Source organism: Maylandia zebra, linkage group LG23 (assembly GCF_041146795.1).
Source record: "Maylandia zebra isolate NMK-2024a linkage group LG23, Mzebra_GT3a, whole genome shotgun sequence".
Taxonomy (NCBI): Eukaryota; Metazoa; Chordata; class Actinopteri; order Cichliformes; family Cichlidae; genus Maylandia; species Maylandia zebra.
The window spans coordinates 29,900,185-29,916,656 of record NC_135188.1 but is presented as its reverse complement, the minus strand read 5'-3'; the positions used below and the strand labels follow the sequence as shown (position 1 = coordinate 29,916,656).

At 50.8% G+C, this 16,472-nt stretch overlaps 21 non-coding genes across 21 annotated transcripts; 15 read left to right on the top strand and 6 right to left on the bottom strand.

Moving 5' to 3' along the window:
- The first annotated feature begins 19 nt into the window (after positions 1 to 19).
- On the top strand, positions 20 to 90 carry trnag-gcc (transfer RNA glycine (anticodon GCC)). Its single transcript has one exon. It is a non-coding gene; the product is annotated as a tRNA-Gly (tRNA).
- Positions 91 to 691: 601 nt separating this feature from the next.
- On the top strand, positions 692 to 764 carry trnam-cau (transfer RNA methionine (anticodon CAU)). The gene has a single exon. It is a non-coding gene; the product is annotated as a tRNA-Met (tRNA).
- A 1,185-nt stretch (positions 765 to 1,949) lies between these two features.
- Positions 1,950 to 2,021, bottom strand: trnae-cuc (transfer RNA glutamic acid (anticodon CUC)). Its single transcript has one exon. It is a non-coding gene; the product is annotated as a tRNA-Glu (tRNA).
- A 794-nt stretch (positions 2,022 to 2,815) lies between these two features.
- On the top strand, positions 2,816 to 2,888 carry trnam-cau (transfer RNA methionine (anticodon CAU)). Its single transcript has one exon. It is a non-coding gene; the product is annotated as a tRNA-Met (tRNA).
- A 1,185-nt stretch (positions 2,889 to 4,073) lies between these two features.
- Positions 4,074 to 4,145, bottom strand: trnae-cuc (transfer RNA glutamic acid (anticodon CUC)). The gene has a single exon. It is a non-coding gene; the product is annotated as a tRNA-Glu (tRNA).
- Positions 4,146 to 4,267: 122 nt separating this feature from the next.
- On the top strand, positions 4,268 to 4,338 carry trnag-gcc (transfer RNA glycine (anticodon GCC)). The gene has a single exon. It is a non-coding gene; the product is annotated as a tRNA-Gly (tRNA).
- A 601-nt stretch (positions 4,339 to 4,939) lies between these two features.
- trnam-cau (transfer RNA methionine (anticodon CAU)) lies at positions 4,940 to 5,012 on the top strand. The gene has a single exon. It is a non-coding gene; the product is annotated as a tRNA-Met (tRNA).
- A 1,185-nt stretch (positions 5,013 to 6,197) lies between these two features.
- Positions 6,198 to 6,269, bottom strand: trnae-cuc (transfer RNA glutamic acid (anticodon CUC)). The gene has a single exon. It is a non-coding gene; the product is annotated as a tRNA-Glu (tRNA).
- Positions 6,270 to 6,391: 122 nt separating this feature from the next.
- On the top strand, positions 6,392 to 6,462 carry trnag-gcc (transfer RNA glycine (anticodon GCC)). The gene has a single exon. It is a non-coding gene; the product is annotated as a tRNA-Gly (tRNA).
- Positions 6,463 to 7,057: 595 nt separating this feature from the next.
- Positions 7,058 to 7,130, top strand: trnam-cau (transfer RNA methionine (anticodon CAU)). The gene has a single exon. It is a non-coding gene; the product is annotated as a tRNA-Met (tRNA).
- A 1,185-nt stretch (positions 7,131 to 8,315) lies between these two features.
- On the bottom strand, positions 8,316 to 8,387 carry trnae-cuc (transfer RNA glutamic acid (anticodon CUC)). The gene has a single exon. It is a non-coding gene; the product is annotated as a tRNA-Glu (tRNA).
- A 122-nt stretch (positions 8,388 to 8,509) lies between these two features.
- trnag-gcc (transfer RNA glycine (anticodon GCC)) lies at positions 8,510 to 8,580 on the top strand. The gene has a single exon. It is a non-coding gene; the product is annotated as a tRNA-Gly (tRNA).
- A 601-nt stretch (positions 8,581 to 9,181) lies between these two features.
- trnam-cau (transfer RNA methionine (anticodon CAU)) lies at positions 9,182 to 9,254 on the top strand. Its single transcript has one exon. It is a non-coding gene; the product is annotated as a tRNA-Met (tRNA).
- A 1,379-nt stretch (positions 9,255 to 10,633) lies between these two features.
- trnag-gcc (transfer RNA glycine (anticodon GCC)) lies at positions 10,634 to 10,704 on the top strand. Its single transcript has one exon. It is a non-coding gene; the product is annotated as a tRNA-Gly (tRNA).
- A 601-nt stretch (positions 10,705 to 11,305) lies between these two features.
- trnam-cau (transfer RNA methionine (anticodon CAU)) lies at positions 11,306 to 11,378 on the top strand. Its single transcript has one exon. It is a non-coding gene; the product is annotated as a tRNA-Met (tRNA).
- A 1,185-nt stretch (positions 11,379 to 12,563) lies between these two features.
- Positions 12,564 to 12,635, bottom strand: trnae-cuc (transfer RNA glutamic acid (anticodon CUC)). The gene has a single exon. It is a non-coding gene; the product is annotated as a tRNA-Glu (tRNA).
- Positions 12,636 to 12,757: 122 nt separating this feature from the next.
- Positions 12,758 to 12,828, top strand: trnag-gcc (transfer RNA glycine (anticodon GCC)). Its single transcript has one exon. It is a non-coding gene; the product is annotated as a tRNA-Gly (tRNA).
- A 601-nt stretch (positions 12,829 to 13,429) lies between these two features.
- On the top strand, positions 13,430 to 13,502 carry trnam-cau (transfer RNA methionine (anticodon CAU)). Its single transcript has one exon. It is a non-coding gene; the product is annotated as a tRNA-Met (tRNA).
- A 1,185-nt stretch (positions 13,503 to 14,687) lies between these two features.
- Positions 14,688 to 14,759, bottom strand: trnae-cuc (transfer RNA glutamic acid (anticodon CUC)). Its single transcript has one exon. It is a non-coding gene; the product is annotated as a tRNA-Glu (tRNA).
- A 122-nt stretch (positions 14,760 to 14,881) lies between these two features.
- On the top strand, positions 14,882 to 14,952 carry trnag-gcc (transfer RNA glycine (anticodon GCC)). Its single transcript has one exon. It is a non-coding gene; the product is annotated as a tRNA-Gly (tRNA).
- Positions 14,953 to 15,553: 601 nt separating this feature from the next.
- Positions 15,554 to 15,626, top strand: trnam-cau (transfer RNA methionine (anticodon CAU)). Its single transcript has one exon. It is a non-coding gene; the product is annotated as a tRNA-Met (tRNA).
- Positions 15,627 to 16,472: the final 846 nt, after the last annotated feature.

The following is a 16,472-nucleotide window of genomic DNA, read 5'->3' as shown; positions in this document are numbered from 1 at the left end:
AAAACTGCCACGTGTGTGAGCATTGGTGGTTCAGTGGTAGAATTCTCGCCTGCCACGCGGGAGACCCGGGTTCGATTCCTGGCCAATGCACGGTTCCTTTATGCGTGGGCTCTTGGGGGGCATTAAGTTTGTTCTCGGTCACGGCCAGACGGCATCAAGATTTGGAACAAGAAGCCTGTGCAAACCAAACTTGGGTTGGACATCGTATCTGCATTAAGTCAAGATGTTGTTGAGAGGAGACTTTGGACAGTGGCGCGAATTCGGCGGGACAATTGGCAGACTTAGAATTGTCGCCTGCCAGCGCCAGTGGGTGACTGAATATATGTTTACAGACATTGCTGGTAAACCCGTGTGTCTTATTAGTGGAGCTAATGTGGCTGTAATTAAGGAATTTAACTTAAGACGGCACTACGAGACAAAAGAAGAATGGTCCGTTTTGGGGGAAGATGGTGTCTTGAGCCTCGCTTGATACACAGTACGTGGCAAAGGCAACCCATCCATTGTCTACCGCTTGTCCCTTTCAGGTAAGCCGGAGCTGGGTCAAAACACCGTTTTTAGGATCTCCTGTGGCACTCTTCACCTCCAAAACCCGTTCAGGGCTTAAATACCTGGGGACTCACCTTTGTTTGTCCAAGCTGAATTTCATTTCTGTGCAGCTTCGAGAAATCGTCCATTTTCAGGTTCCCTGTCAGCCTCGTTGGCGCAGTAGGCAGCGCGTCAGTCTCATAATCTGAAGGTCGTGAGTTCGAGCCTCACACGAGGCAGGTGTTTTGGTACAGAGTTGGTCCATCCATTTTGTACCTCTTCTACCCATTTCGAGGACGCTGGAGCCTTAGAACCACTCCTTTGTAGTGGATTTTCAGCCTCCTCCGATGCGAGATCTAGAACAGGGATCAATCCAAATCATTCTGCCATTGAGCATGGAAAGCCTTCCCATCTGTTTGATTTTAAGACTCACACGTGGCAGGCGATCCACCCCTATGGATGTGTGCCGGCCCTCTGAAACCACTTCATCCAACTTTCACCACAATTCCTCTTTCTTTTCTCAGGTCAGAATTGCGGGGCACCACACGTTGGCTCCCAAATGACTCCTACCTGTTATTTCTTCTAGGACACTTTGTCCAGGTAGGGTTAGGAATGTCTTTGCATTGGAAGCGGATGAACAAGGGCTGATAATTGGTTATCAGCAGCTCCCGAGCTGAGTCTCTGGAGGTTGCCTGGAGTTCCTTTGCCAACAGGGTCCATGGAGAGGGATAATTTGAAGTCATTCTTGCCTGACTGTTAAGTTGGAACAAGAAGTCTATGCAAACCAAACTTGGGTTGGACATCGTATCTGCATTAAGTCAAGATGTTGTTGAGAGTAGACTTTGGAGAGTGGCGCGAATTCGACGAGACAATTGGCAGACTTGTAAGGGCTGGTGGCTGAGCGTTAGAACTGTCGCCTGCCACATGTGAATCACGAAATCAGAAGGTAGTGACTTGTAGCCTCACGCAAGCGATGTGCTTTGATGCGCAGTACGTGGCAGAGTTTGTGCATCCATTTTAAGCGTCTGGAGAGGAGAGTTTGGACAGTAGCGCGAATTCAGCGGGACAATTGGCGAACATGCAAGGGTTGTTAGCTCAGCGGTAGAATTGTCGCCTGCCATGCGCAAGTCTCGAAAACTGGCGGTGTTGAGCTCTATCCTCACGGGAGGCATGTTTTGATGCGCAGTTCGGCCACACATTTTTTGGATGTCCTGTCACACCCTTCACCTCCAAGACGGCAGCTCATCCTGGGCTTGAAGAACTGGCAACTCTGCTTCATTTGTTGACGGCTTCAAGGAATGGTCCGTTTTGGGGGGAGATGGTGCCTTGAGGCTCTCTTGATACACAGTACGTGGCAAAGGCAACCCATCCATTGTCTACCGCTTGTCCCTTTCGGGTAAGGCGGAGGTGGGGCAAAACACAGTTTCCCTGACCAGGAATCGAACCCGGGCCGCGGCGGTGAGAGCGCCGAATCCTGACCACTAGACCATCAGGGAGCTGCCACAGAGGTGTCTTGATGAGTGACGCGTGGGTGTATCGGGCTACATTTTCCGCTGCGCCTCGAGAGGAGCGCTTGGGCAATGGCGCGAATTCGTTGAGAAAACTGCCACGTGTGTGAGCATTGGTGGTTCAGTGGTAGAATTCTCGCCTGCCTCGCGGGAGACCCGGGTTCGATTCCCGGCCAAGGCACGGTTCATTTATGCGGGCGGTCTTGGGGGGCATTAAGTTTGTTCTCGGTCACGGCCAGACGGCATCAAGATTTGGAACAAGAAGCCTGTGCAAACCAAACTTGGGTTGGACATCGTATCTGCATTAAGTCAAGATGTTGTTGAGAGGAGACTTTGGACAGTGGCGCGAATTCGGCAGGACAATTGGCAGACTTAGAATTGTCGCCTGCCAGCGCCAGTGGGTGACTGAATATATGTTTACAGACATTGCTGGTAAACCCGTGTGTCTTATTAGTGGAGCTAATGTGGCTGTAATTAAGGAATTTAACTTAAGACGGCACTATGAGACAAAAGAAGAATGGTCCGTTTTGGGGGAAGATGGTGTCTTGAGCCTCGCTTGATACACAGTACGTGGCAAAGGCAACCCATCCATTGTCTACCGCTTGTCCCTTTCAGGTAAGCCGGAGCTGGGTCAAAACACCGTTTTTAGGATCTCCTGTGGCACTCTTCACCTCCAAAACCCGTTCAGGGCTTAAATACCTGGGGACTCACCTTTGTTTGTCCAAGCTGAATTTCATTTCTGTGCAGCTTCGAGAAATCGTCCATTTTCAGGTTCCCTGTCAGCCTCGTTGGCGCAGTAGGCAGCGCGTCAGTCTCATAATCTGAAGGTCGTGAGTTCGAGCCTCACACGAGGCAGGTGTTTTGGTACAGAGTTGGTCCATCCATTTTGTACCTCTTCTACCCATTTCGAGGACGCTGGAGCCTTAGAACCACTCCTTTGTAGTGGATTTTCAGCCTCCTCCGATGCGAGATCTAGAACAGGGATCAATCCAAATCATTCTGCCATTGAGCGTGGAAAGCCTTCCCATCTGTTTGATTTCAAGACTCACACGTGGCAGGCGATCCTCCCCTATGGATGTGTGCCGGCCCTCTGAAACCACTTCATCCAACTTTCACCACAATTCCTCTTTCTTTTCTCAGGTCAGAATTGCGGGGCACCACACGTTGGCTCCCAAATGACTCCTACCTGTTATTTCTTCTAGGACACTTTGTCCAGGTAGGGTTAGGAATGTCTTTGCATTGGAAGCGGATGAACAAGGGCTGATAATTGGTTATCAGCAGCTCCCGAGCTGAGTCTCTGGAGGTTGCCTGGAGTTCCTTTGCCAACAGGGTCCATGGAGAGGGATAATTTGAAGTCATTCTTGCCTGACTGTTAAGTTGGAACAAGAAGTCTATGCAAACCAAACTTGGGTTGGACATCGTATCTGCATTAAGTCAAGATGTTGTTGAGAGTAGACTTTGGAGAGTGGCGCGAATTCGACGAGACAATTGGCAGACTTGTAAGGGCTGGTGGCTGAGCGTTAGAACTGTCGCCTGCCACATGTGAATCACGAAATCAGAAGGTAGTGACTTGTAGCCTCACGCAAGCGATGTGCTTTGATGCGCAGTACGTGGCAGAGTTTGTGCATCCATTTTAAGCGTCTGGAGAGGAGAGTTTGGACAGTAGCGCGAATTCAGCGGGACAATTGGCGGACATGCAAGGGTTGTTAGCTCAGCGGTAGAATTGTCGCCTGCCATGCGCAAGTCTCGAAAACTGGCGGTGTTGAGCTCTATCCTCACGGGAGGCATGTTTTGATGCGCAGTTCGGCCACACATTTTTTGGATGTTCTGTCACACCCTTCACCTCCAAGACGGCAGCTCATCCTGGGCTTGAAGAACTGGCAACTCTGCTTCATTTGTTGACGGCTTCAAGGAATGGTCCGTTTTGGGGGGAGATGGTGCCTTGAGGCTCTCTTGATACACAGTACGTGGCAAAGGCAACCCATCCATTGTCTACCGCTTGTCCCTTTCGGGTAAGGCGGAGGTGGGGCAAAACACAGTTTCCCTGACCGGGAATCGAACCCGGGCCGCGGCGGTGAGAGCGCCAAATCCTGACCACTAGACCATCAGGGAGCTGCCACAGAGGTGTCTTGATGAGTGACGCGTGGGTGTATCGGGCTACATTTTCCACTGCGCCTCGAGAGGAGCGCTTGGGCAATGGCGCGAATTCGTTGAGAAAACTGCCACGTGTGTGAGCATTGGTGGTTCAGTGGTAGAATTCTCGCCTGCCACGCGGGAGACCCGGGTTCGGTTCCCGGCCAATGCACGGTTCCTTTATGCGTGGGGTCTTGGGGGGCATTAAGTTTGTTCTCGGTCACGGCCAGACGGCATCAAGATTTGGAACAAGAAGCCTGTGCAAACCAAACTTGGGTTGGACATCGTATCTGCATTAAGTCAAGATGTTGTTGAGAGGAGACTTTGGACAGTGGCGCGAATTCGGCGGGACAATTGGCAGACTTAGAATTGTCGCCTGCCAGCGCCAGTGGGTGACTGAATATATGTTTACAGACATTGCTGGTAAACCCGTGTGTCTTATTAGTGGAGCTAATGTGGCTGTAATTAAGGAATTTAACTTAAGACGGCACTACGAGACAAAAGAAGAATGGTCCGTTTTGGGGGAAGATGGTGTCTTGAGCCTCGCTTGATACACAGTACGTGGCAAAGGCAACCCATCCATTGTCTACCGCTTGTCCCTTTCAGGTAAGCCGGAGCTGGGTCAAAACACCGTTTTTAGGATCTCCTGTGGCACTCTTCACCTCCAAAACCCGTTCAGGGCTTAAATACCTGGGGACTCACCTTTGTTTGTCCAAGCTGAATTTCATTTCTGTGCAGCTTCGAGAAATCGTCCATTTTCAGGTTCCCTGTCAGCCTCGTTGGCGCAGTAGGCAGCGCGTCAGTCTCATAATCTGAAGGTCGTGAGTTCGAGCCTCACACGAGGCAGGTGTTTTGGTACAGAGTTGGTCCATCCATTTTGTACCTCTTCTACCCATTTCGAGGACGCTGGAGCCTTAGAACCACTCCTTTGTAGTGGATTTTCAGCCTCCTCCGATGCGAGATCTAGAACAGGGATCAATCCAAATCATTCTGCCATTGAGCGTGGAAAGCCTTCCCATCTGTTTGATTTCAAGACTCACACGTGGCAGGCGATCCTCCCCTATGGATGTGTGCCGGCCCTCTGAAACCACTTCATCCAACTTTCACCACAATTCCTCTTTCTTTTCTCAGGTCAGAATTGCGGGGCACCACACGTTGGCTCCCAAATGACTCCTACCTGTTATTTCTTCTAGGACACTTTGTCCAGGTAGGGTTAGGAATGTCTTTGCATTGGAAGCGGATGAACAAGGGCTGATAATTGGTTATCAGCAGCTCCCGAGCTGAGTCTCTGGAGGTTGCCTGGAGTTCCTTTGCCAACAGGGTCCATGGAGAGGGATAATTTGAAGTCATTCTTGCCTGACTGTTAAGTTGGAACAAGAAGTCTATGCAAACCAAACTTGGGTTGGACATCGTATCTGCATTAAGTCAAGATGTTGTTGAGAGTAGACTTTGGAGAGTGGCGCGAATTCGACGAGACAATTGGCAGACTTGTAAGGGCTGGTGGCTGAGCGTTAGAACTGTCGCCTGCCACATGTGAATCACGAAATCAGAAGGTAGTGACTTGTAGCCTCACGCAAGCGATGTGCTTTGATGCGCAGTACGTGGCAGAGTTTGTGCATCCATTTTAAGCGTCTGGAGAGGAGAGTTTGGACAGTAGCGCGAATTCAGCGGGACAATTGGCGGACATGCAAGGGTTGTTAGCTCAGCGGTAGAATTGTCGCCTGCCATGCGCAAGTCTCGAAAACTGGCGGTGTTGAGCTCTATCCTCACGGGAGGCATGTTTTGATGCGCAGTTCGGCCACACATTTTTTGGATGTCCTTTCACACCCTTCACCTCCAAGACGGCAGCTCATCCTGGGCTTGAAGAACTGGCAACTCTGCTTCATTTGTTGACGGCTTCAAGGAATGGTCCGTTTTGGGGGGAGATGGTGCCTTGAGGCTCTCTTGATACACAGTACGTGGCAAAGGCAACCCATCCATTGTCTACCGCTTGTCCCTTTCGGGTAAGGCGGAGGTGGGGCAAAACACAGTTTCCCTGACCGGGAATCGAACCCGGGCCGCGGCGGTGAGAGCTCCGAATCCTGACCACTAGACCATCAGGGAGCTGCCACAGAGGTGTCTTGATGAGTGACGCGTGGGTGTATCGGGCTACATTTTCCACTGCGCCTCGAGAGGAGCGCTTGGGCAATGGCGCGAATTCGTTGAGAAAACTGCCACGTGTGTGAGCATTGGTGGTTCAGTGGTAGAATTCTCGCCTGCCACGCGGGAGACCCGGGTTCGATTCCCGGCCAACGCACGGTTCCTTTATGCGTGGGGTCTTGGGGGGCATTAAGTTTGGTCATGGCCAGACGGCATCAAGATTTGGAACAAGAAGCCTGTGCAAACCAAACTTGGGTTGGACATCGTATCTGCATTAAGTCAAGATGTTGTTGAGAGGAGACTTTGGACAGTGGCGCGAATTCGGCAGGACAATTGGCAGACTTAGAATTGTCGCCTGCCAGCGCCAGTGGGTGACTGAATATATGTTTACAGACATTGCTGGTAAACCCGTGTGTCTTATTAGTGGAGCTAATGTGGCTGTAATTAAGGAATTTAACTTAAGACGGCACTACGAGACAAAAGAAGAATGGTCCGTTTTGGGGGAAGATGGTGTCTTGAGCCTCGCTTGATACACAGTACGTGGCAAAGGCAACCCATCCATTGTCTACCGCTTGTCCCTTTCAGGTAAGCCGGAGCTGGGTCAAAACACCGTTTTTAGGATCTCCTGTGGCACTCTTCACCTCCAAAACCCGTTCAGGGCTTAAATACCTGGGGACTCACCTTTGTTTGTCCAAGCTGAATTTCATTTCTGTGCAGCTTCGAGAAATCGTCCATTTTCAGGTTCCCTGTCAGCCTCGTTGGCGCAGTAGGCAGCGCGTCAGTCTCATAATCTGAAGGTCGTGAGTTCGAGCCTCACACGAGGCAGGTGTTTTGGTACAGAGTTGGTCCATCCATTTTGTACCTCTTCTACCCATTTCGAGGACGCTGGAGCCTTAGAACCACTCCTTTGTAGTGGATTTTCAGCCTCCTCCGATGCGAGATCTAGAACAGGGATCAATCCAAATCATTCTGCCATTGAGCGTGGAAAGCCTTCCCATCTGTTTGATTTCAAGACTCACACGTGGCAGGCGATCCTCCCCTATGGATGTGTGCCGGCCCTCTGAAACCACTTCATCCAACTTTCACCACAATTCCTCTTTCTTTTCTCAGGTCAGAATTGCGGGGCACCACACGTTGGCTCCCAAATGACTCCTACCTGTTATTTCTTCTAGGACACTTTGTCCAGGTAGGGTTAGGAATGTCTTTGCATTGGAAGCGGATGAACAAGGGCTGATAATTGGTTATCAGCAGCTCCCGAGCTGAGTCTCTGGAGGTTGCCTGGAGTTCCTTTGCCAACAGGGTCCATGGAGAGGGATAATTTGAAGTCATTCTTGCCTGACTGTTAAGTTGGAACAAGAAGTCTATGCAAACCAAACTTGGGTTGGACATCGTATCTGCATTAAGTCAAGATGTTGTTGAGAGTAGACTTTGGAGAGTGGCGCGAATTCGACGAGACAATTGGCAGACTTGTAAGGGCTGGTGGCTGAGCGTTAGAACTGTCGCCTGCCACATGTGAATCACGAAATCAGAAGGTAGTGACTTGTAGCCTCACGCAAGCGATGTGCTTTGATGCGCAGTACGTGGCAGAGTTTGTGCATCCATTTTAAGCGTCTGGAGAGGAGAGTTTGGACAGTAGCGCGAATTCAGCGGGACAATTGGCGGACATGCAAGGGTTGTTAGCTCAGCGGTAGAATTGTCGCCTGCCATGCGCAAGTCTCGAAAACTGGCGGTGTTGAGCTCTATCCTCACGGGAGGCATGTTTTGATGCGCAGTTCGGCCACACATTTTTTGGATGTCCTGTCACACCCTTCACCTCCAAGACGGCAGCTCATCCTGGGCTTGAAGAACTGGCAACTCTGCTTCATTTGTTGACGGCTTCAAGGAATGGTCCGTTTTGGGGGGAGATGGTGCCTTGAGGCTCTCTTGATACACAGTACGTGGCAAAGGCAACCCATCCATTGTCTACCGCTTGTCCCTTTCGGGTAAGGCGGAGGTGGGGCAAAACACAGTTTCCCTGACCGGGAATCGAACCCGGGCCGCGGCGGTGAGAGCGCCGAATCCTGACCACTAGACCATCAGGGAGCTGCCACAGAGGTGTCTTGATGAGTGACGTGTGGGTGTATCGGGCTACATTTTCCGCTGCGCCTCGAGAGGAGCGCTTGGGCAATGGCGCGAATTCGTTGAGAAAACTGCCACGTGTGTGAGCATTGGTGGTTCAGTGGTAGAATTCTCGCCTGCCACGCGGGAGACCCGGGTTCGATTCCCGGCCAACGCACGGTTCCTTTATGCGTGGGGTCTTGGGGGGCATTAAGTTTGTTCTCGGTCACGGCCAGACGGCATCAAGATTTGGAACAAGAAGCCTGTGCAAACCAAACTTGGGTTGGACATCGTATCTGCATTAAGTCAAGATGTTGTTGAGAGGAGACTTTGGACAGTGGCGCGAATTCGGCGGGACAATTGGCAGACTTAGAATTGTCGCCTGCCAGCGCCAGTGGGTGACTGAATATATGTTTACAGACATTGCTGGTAAACCCGTGTGTCTTATTAGTGGAGCTAATGTGGCTGTAATTAAGGAATTTAACTTAAGACGGCACTACGAGACAAAAGAAGAATGGTCCGTTTTGGGGGAAGATGGTGTCTTGAGCCTCGCTTGATACACAGTACGTGGCAAAGGCAACCCATCCATTGTCTACCGCTTGTCCCTTTCAGGTAAGCCGGAGCTGGGTCAAAACACCGTTTTTAGGATCTCCTGTGGCACTCTTCACCTCCAAAACCCGTTCAGGGCTTAAATACCTGGGGACTCACCTTTGTTTGTCCAAGCTGAATTTCATTTCTGTGCAGCTTCGAGAAATCGTCCATTTTCAGGTTCCCTGTCAGCCTCGTTGGCGCAGTAGGCAGCGCGTCAGTCTCATAATCTGAAGGTCGTGAGTTCGAGCCTCACACGAGGCAGGTGTTTTGGTACAGAGTTGGTCCATCCATTTTGTACCTCTTCTACCCATTTCGAGGACGCTGGAGCCTTAGAACCACTCCTTTGTAGTGGATTTTCAGCCTCCTCCGATGCGAGATCTAGAACAGGGATCAATCCAAATCATTCTGCCATTGAGCGTGGAAAGCCTTCCCATCTGTTTGATTTCAAGACTCACACGTGGCAGGCGATCCTCCCCTATGGATGTGTGCCGGCCCTCTGAAACCACTTCATCCAACTTTCACCACAATTCCTCTTTCTTTTCTCAGGTCAGAATTGCGGGGCACCACACGTTGGCTCCCAAATGACTCCTACCTGTTATTTCTTCTAGGACACTTTGTCCAGGTAGGGTTAGGAATGTCTTTGCATTGGAAGCGGATGAACAAGGGCTGATAATTGGTTATCAGCAGCTCCCGAGCTGAGTCTCTGGAGGTTGCCTGGAGTTCCTTTGCCAACAGGGTCCATGGAGAGGGATAATTTGAAGTCATTCTTGCCTGACTGTTAAGTTGGAACAAGAAGTCTATGCAAACCAAACTTGGGTTGGACATCGTATCTGCATTAAGTCAAGATGTTGTTGAGAGTAGACTTTGGAGAGTGGCGCGAATTCGACGAGACAATTGGCAGACTTGTAAGGGCTGGTGGCTGAGCGTTAGAACTGTCGCCTGCCACATGTGAATCACGAAATCAGAAGGTAGTGACTTGTAGCCTCACGCAAGCGATGTGCTTTGATGCGCAGTACGTGGCAGAGTTTGTGCATCCATTTTAAGCGTCTGGAGAGGAGAGTTTGGACAGTAGCGCGAATTCAGCGGGACAATTGGCGGACATGCAAGGGTTGTTAGCTCAGCGGTAGAATTGTCGCCTGCCATGCGCAAGTCTCGAAAACTGGCGGTGTTGAGCTCTATCCTCACGGGAGGCATGTTTTGATGCGCAGTTCGGCCACACATTTTTTGGATGTCCTGTCACACCCTTCACCTCCAAGACGGCAGCTCATCCTGGGCTTGAAGAACTGGCAACTCTGCTTCATTTGTTGACGGCTTCAAGGAATGGTCCGTTTTGGGGGGAGATGGTGCCTTGAGGCTCTCTTGATACACAGTACGTGGCAAAGGCAACCCATCCATTGTCTACCGCTTGTCCCTTTCGGGTAAGGCGGAGGTGGGGCAAAACACAGTTTCCCTGACCGGGAATCGAACCCGGGCCGCGGCGGTGAGAGCGCCGAAACCTGACCACTAGACCATCAGGGAGCTGCCACAGAGGTGTCTTGATGAGTGACGCGTGGGTGTATCGGGCTACATTTTCCGCTGCGCCTCGAGAGGAGCGCTTGGGCAATGGCGCGAATTCGTTGAGAAAACTGCCACGTGTGTGAGCATTGGTGGTTCAGTGGTAGAATTCTCGCCTGCCACGCGGGAGACCCGGGTTCGATTCCCGGCCAACGCACGGTTCCTTTATGCGTGGGGTCTTGGGGGGCATTAAGTTTGTTCTCGGTCACGGCCAGACGGCATCAAGATTTGGAACAAGAAGCCTGTGCAAACCAAACTTGGGTTGGACATCGTATCTGCATTAAGTCAAGATGTTGTTGAGAGGAGACTTTGGACAGTGGCGCGAATTCGGCGGGACAATTGGCAGACTTAGAATTGTCGCCTGCCAGCGCCAGTGGGTGACTGAATATATGTTTACAGACATTGCTGGTAAACCCGTGTGTCTTATTAGTGGAGCTAATGTGGCTGTAATTAAGGAATTTAACTTAAGACGGCACTACGAGACAAAAGAAGAATGGTCCGTTTTGGGGGAAGATGGTGTCTTGAGCCTCGCTTGATACACAGTACGTGGCAAAGGCAACCCATCCATTGTCTACCGCTTGTCCCTTTCAGGTAAGCCGGAGCTGGGTCAAAACACCGTTTTTAGGATCTCCTGTGGCACTCTTCACCTCCAAAACCCGTTCAGGGCTTAAATACCTGGGGACTCACCTTTGTTTGTCCAAGCTGAATTTCATTTCTGTGCAGCTTCGAGAAATCGTCCATTTTCAGGTTCCCTGTCAGCCTTGTTGGCGCAGTAGGCAGCGCGTCAGTCTCATAATCTGAAGGTCGTGAGTTCGAGCCTCACACGAGGCAGGTGTTTTGGTACAGAGTTGGTCCATCCATTTTGTACCTCTTCTACCCATTTCGAGGACGCTGGAGCCTTAGAACCACTCCTTTGTAGTGGATTTTCAGCCTCCTCCGATGCGAGATCTAGAACAGGGATCAATCCAAATCATTCTGCCATTGAGCATGGAAAGCCTTCCCATCTGTTTGATTTTAAGACTCACACGTGGCAGGCGATCCACCCCTATGGATGTGTGCCGGCCCTCTGAAACCACTTCATCCAACTTTCACCACAATTCCTCTTTCTTTTCTCAGGTCAGAATTGCGGGGCACCACACGTTGGCTCCCAAATGACTCCTACCTGTTATTTCTTCTAGGACACTTTGTCCAGGTAGGGTTAGGAATGTCTTTGCATTGGAAGCGGATGAACAAGGGCTGATAATTGGTTATCAGCAGCTCCCGAGCTGAGTCTCTGGAGGTTGCCTGGAGTTCCTTTGCCAACAGGGTCCATGGAGAGGGATAATTTGAAGTCATTCTTGCCTGACTGTTAAGTTGGAACAAGAAGTCTATGCAAACCAAACTTGGGTTGGACATCGTATCTGCATTAAGTCAAGATGTTGTTGAGAGTAGACTTTGGAGAGTGGCGCGAATTCGACGAGACAATTGGCAGACTTGTAAGGGCTGGTGGCTGAGCGTTAGAACTGTCGCCTGCCACATGTGAATCACGAAATCAGAAGGTAGTGACTTGTAGCCTCACGCAAGCGATGTGCTTTGATGCGCAGTACGTGGCAGAGTTTGTGCATCCATTTTAAGCGTCTGGAGAGGAGAGTTTGGACAGTAGCGCGAATTCAGCGGGACAATTGGCGAACATGCAAGGGTTGTTAGCTCAGCGGTAGAATTGTCGCCTGCCATGCGCAAGTCTCGAAAACTGGCGGTGTTGAGCTCTATCCTCACGGGAGGCATGTTTTGATGCGCAGTTCGGCCACACATTTTTTGGATGTCCTGTCACACCCTTCACCTCCAAGACGGCAGCTCATCCTGGGCTTGAAGAACTGGCAACTCTGCTTCATTTGTTGACGGCTTCAAGGAATGGTCCGTTTTGGGGGGAGATGGTGCCTTGAGGCTCTCTTGATACACAGTACGTGGCAAAGGCAACCCATCCATTGTCTACCGCTTGTCCCTTTCGGGTAAGGCGGAGGTGGGGCAAAACACAGTTTCCCTGACCAGGAATCGAACCCGGGCCGCGGCGGTGAGAGCGCCGAATCCTGACCACTAGACCATCAGGGAGCTGCCACAGAGGTGTCTTGATGAGTGACGCGTGGGTGTATCGGGCTACATTTTCCGCTGCGCCTCGAGAGGAGCGCTTGGGCAATGGCGCGAATTCGTTGAGAAAACTGCCACGTGTGTGAGCATTGGTGGTTCAGTGGTAGAATTCTCGCCTGCCTCGCGGGAGACCCGGGTTCGATTCCCGGCCAAGGCACGGTTCATTTATGCGGGCGGTCTTGGGGGGCATTAAGTTTGTTCTCGGTCACGGCCAGACGGCATCAAGATTTGGAACAAGAAGCCTGTGCAAACCAAACTTGGGTTGGACATCGTATCTGCATTAAGTCAAGATGTTGTTGAGAGGAGACTTTGGACAGTGGCGCGAATTCGGCAGGACAATTGGCAGACTTAGAATTGTCGCCTGCCAGCGCCAGTGGGTGACTGAATATATGTTTACAGACATTGCTGGTAAACCCGTGTGTCTTATTAGTGGAGCTAATGTGGCTGTAATTAAGGAATTTAACTTAAGACGGCACTACGAGACAAAAGAAGAATGGTCCGTTTTGGGGGAAGATGGTGTCTTGAGCCTCGCTTGATACACAGTACGTGGCAAAGGCAACCCATCCATTGTCTACCGCTTGTCCCTTTCAGGTAAGCCGGAGCTGGGTCAAAACACCGTTTTTAGGATCTCCTGTGGCACTCTTCACCTCCAAAACCCGTTCAGGGCTTAAATACCTGGGGACTCACCTTTGTTTGTCCAAGCTGAATTTCATTTCTGTGCAGCTTCGAGAAATCGTCCATTTTCAGGTTCCCTGTCAGCCTCGTTGGCGCAGTAGGCAGCGCGTCAGTCTCATAATCTGAAGGTCGTGAGTTCGAGCCTCACACGAGGCAGGTGTTTTGGTACAGAGTTGGTCCATCCATTTCGTACCTCTTCTACCCATTTCGAGGACGCTGGAGCCTTAGAACCACTCCTTTGTAGTGGATTTTCAGCCTCCTCCGATGCGAGATCTAGAACAGGGATCAATCCAAATCATTCTGCCATTGAGCGTGGAAAGCCTTCCCATCTGCTTGATTTCAAGACTCACACGTGGCAGGCGATCCTCCCCTATGGATGTGTGCCGGCCCTCTGAAACCACTTCATCCAACTTTCACCACAATTCCTCTTTCTTTTCTCAGGTCAGAATTGCGGGGCACCACACGTTGGCTCCCAAATGACTCCTACCTGTTATTTCTTCTAGGACACTTTGTCCAGGTAGGGTTAGGAATGTCTTTGCATTGGAAGCGGATGAACAAGGGCTGATAATTGGTTATCAGCAGCTCCCGAGCTGAGTCTCTGGAGGTTGCCTGGAGTTCCTTTGCCAACAGGGTCCATGGAGAGGGATAATTTGAAGTCATTCTTGCCTGACTGTTAAGTTGGAACAAGAAGTCTATGCAAACCAAACTTGGGTTGGACATCGTATCTGCATTAAGTCAAGATGTTGTTGAGAGTAGACTTTGGAGAGTGGCGCGAATTCGACGAGACAATTGGCAGACTTGTAAGGGCTGGTGGCTGAGCGTTAGAACTGTCGCCTGCCACATGTGAATCACGAAATCAGAAGGTAGTGACTTGTAGCCTCACGCAAGCGATGTGCTTTGATGCGCAGTACGTGGCAGAGTTTGTGCATCCATTTTAAGCGTCTGGAGAGGAGAGTTTGGACAGTAGCGCGAATTCAGCGGGACAATTGGCGGACATGCAAGGGTTGTTAGCTCAGCGGTAGAATTGTCGCCTGCCATGCGCAAGTCTCGAAAACTGGCGGTGTTGAGCTCTATCCTCACGGGAGGCATGTTTTGATGCGCAGTTCGGCCACACATTTTTTGGATGTCCTGTCACACCCTTCACCTCCAAGACGGCAGCTCATCCTGGGCTTGAAGAACTGGCAACTCTGCTTCATTTGTTGACGGCTTCAAGGAATGGTCCGTTTTGGGGGGAGATGGTGCCTTGAGGCTCTCTTGATACACAGTACGTGGCAAAGGCAACCCATCCATTGTCTACCGCTTGTCCCTTTCGGGTAAGGCGGAGGTGGGGCAAAACACAGTTTCCCTGACCGGGAATCGAACCCGGGCCGCGGCGGTGAGAGCGCCGAATCCTGACCACTAGACCATCAGGGAGCTGCCACAGAGGTGTCTTGATGAGTGACGCGTGGGTGTATCGGGCTACATTTTCCGCTGCGCCTCGAGAGGAGCGCTTGGGCAATGGCGCGAATTCGTTGAGAAAACTGCCACGTGTGTGAGCATTGGTGGTTCAGTGGTAGAATTCTCGCCTGCCACGCGGGAGACCCGGGTTCGATTCCCGGCCAACGCACGGTTCCTTTATGCGTGGGGTCTTGGGGGGCATTAAGTTTGTTCTCGGTCACGGCCAGACGGCATCAAGATTTGGAACAAGAAGCCTGTGCAAACCAAACTTGGGTTGGACATCGTATCTGCATTAAGTCAAGATGTTGTTGAGAGGAGACTTTGGACAGTGGCGCGAATTCGGCGGGACAATTGGCAGACTTAGAATTGTCGCCTGCCAGCGCCAGTGGGTGACTGAATATATGTTTACAGACATTGCTGGTAAACCCGTGTGTCTTATTAGTGGAGCTAATGTGGCTGTAATTAAGGAATTTAACTTAAGACGGCACTACGAGACAAAAGAAGAATGGTCCGTTTTGGGGGAAGATGGTGTCTTGAGCCTCGCTTGATACACAGTACGTGGCAAAGGCAACCCATCCATTGTCTACCGCTTGTCCCTTTCAGGTAAGCCGGAGCTGGGTCAAAACACCGTTTTTAGGATCTCCTGTGGCACTCTTCACCTCCAAAACCCGTTCAGGGCTTAAATACCTGGGGACTCACCTTTGTTTGTCCAAGCTGAATTTCATTTCTGTGCAGCTTCGAGAAATCGTCCATTTTCAGGTTCCCTGTCAGCCTCGTTGGCGCAGTAGGCAGCGCGTCAGTCTCATAATCTGAAGGTCGTGAGTTCGAGCCTCACACGAGGCAGGTGTTTTGGTACAGAGTTGGTCCATCCATTTTGTACCTCTTCTACCCATTTCGAGGACGCTGGAGCCTTAGAACCACTCCTTTGTAGTGGATTTTCAGCCTCCTCCGATGCGAGATCTAGAACAGGGATCAATCCAAATCATTCTGCCATTGAGCGTGGAAAGCCTTCCCATCTGTTTGATTTCAAGACTCACACGTGGCAGGCGATCCTCCCCTATGGATGTGTGCCGGCCCTCTGAAACCACTTCATCCAACTTTCACCACAATTCCTCTTTCTTTTCTCAGGTCAGAATTGCGGGGCACCACACGTTGGCTCCCAAATGACTCCTACCTGTTATTTCTTCTAGGACACTTTGTCCAGGTAGGGTTAGGAATGTCTTTGCATTGGAAGCGGATGAACAAGGGCTGATAATTGGTTATCAGCAGCTCCCGAGCTGAGTCTCTGGAGGTTGCCTGGAGTTCCTTTGCCAACAGGGTCCATGGAGAGGGATAATTTGAAGTCATTCTTGCCTGACTGTTAAGTTGGAACAAGAAGTCTATGCAAACCAAACTTGGGTTGGACATCGTATCTGCATTAAGTCAAGATGTTGTTGAGAGTAGACTTTGGAGAGTGGCGCGAATTCGACGAGACAATTGGCAGACTTGTAAGGGCTGGTGGCTGAGCGTTAGAACTGTCGCCTGCCACATGTGAATCACGAAATCAGAAGTTAGTGACTTGTAGCCTCACGCAAGCGATGTGCTTTGATGCGCAGTACGTGGCAGAGTTTGTGCATCCATTTTAAGCGTCTGGAGAGGAGAGTTTGGACAGTAGCGCGAATTCAGCGGGACAATTGGCGGACATGCAAG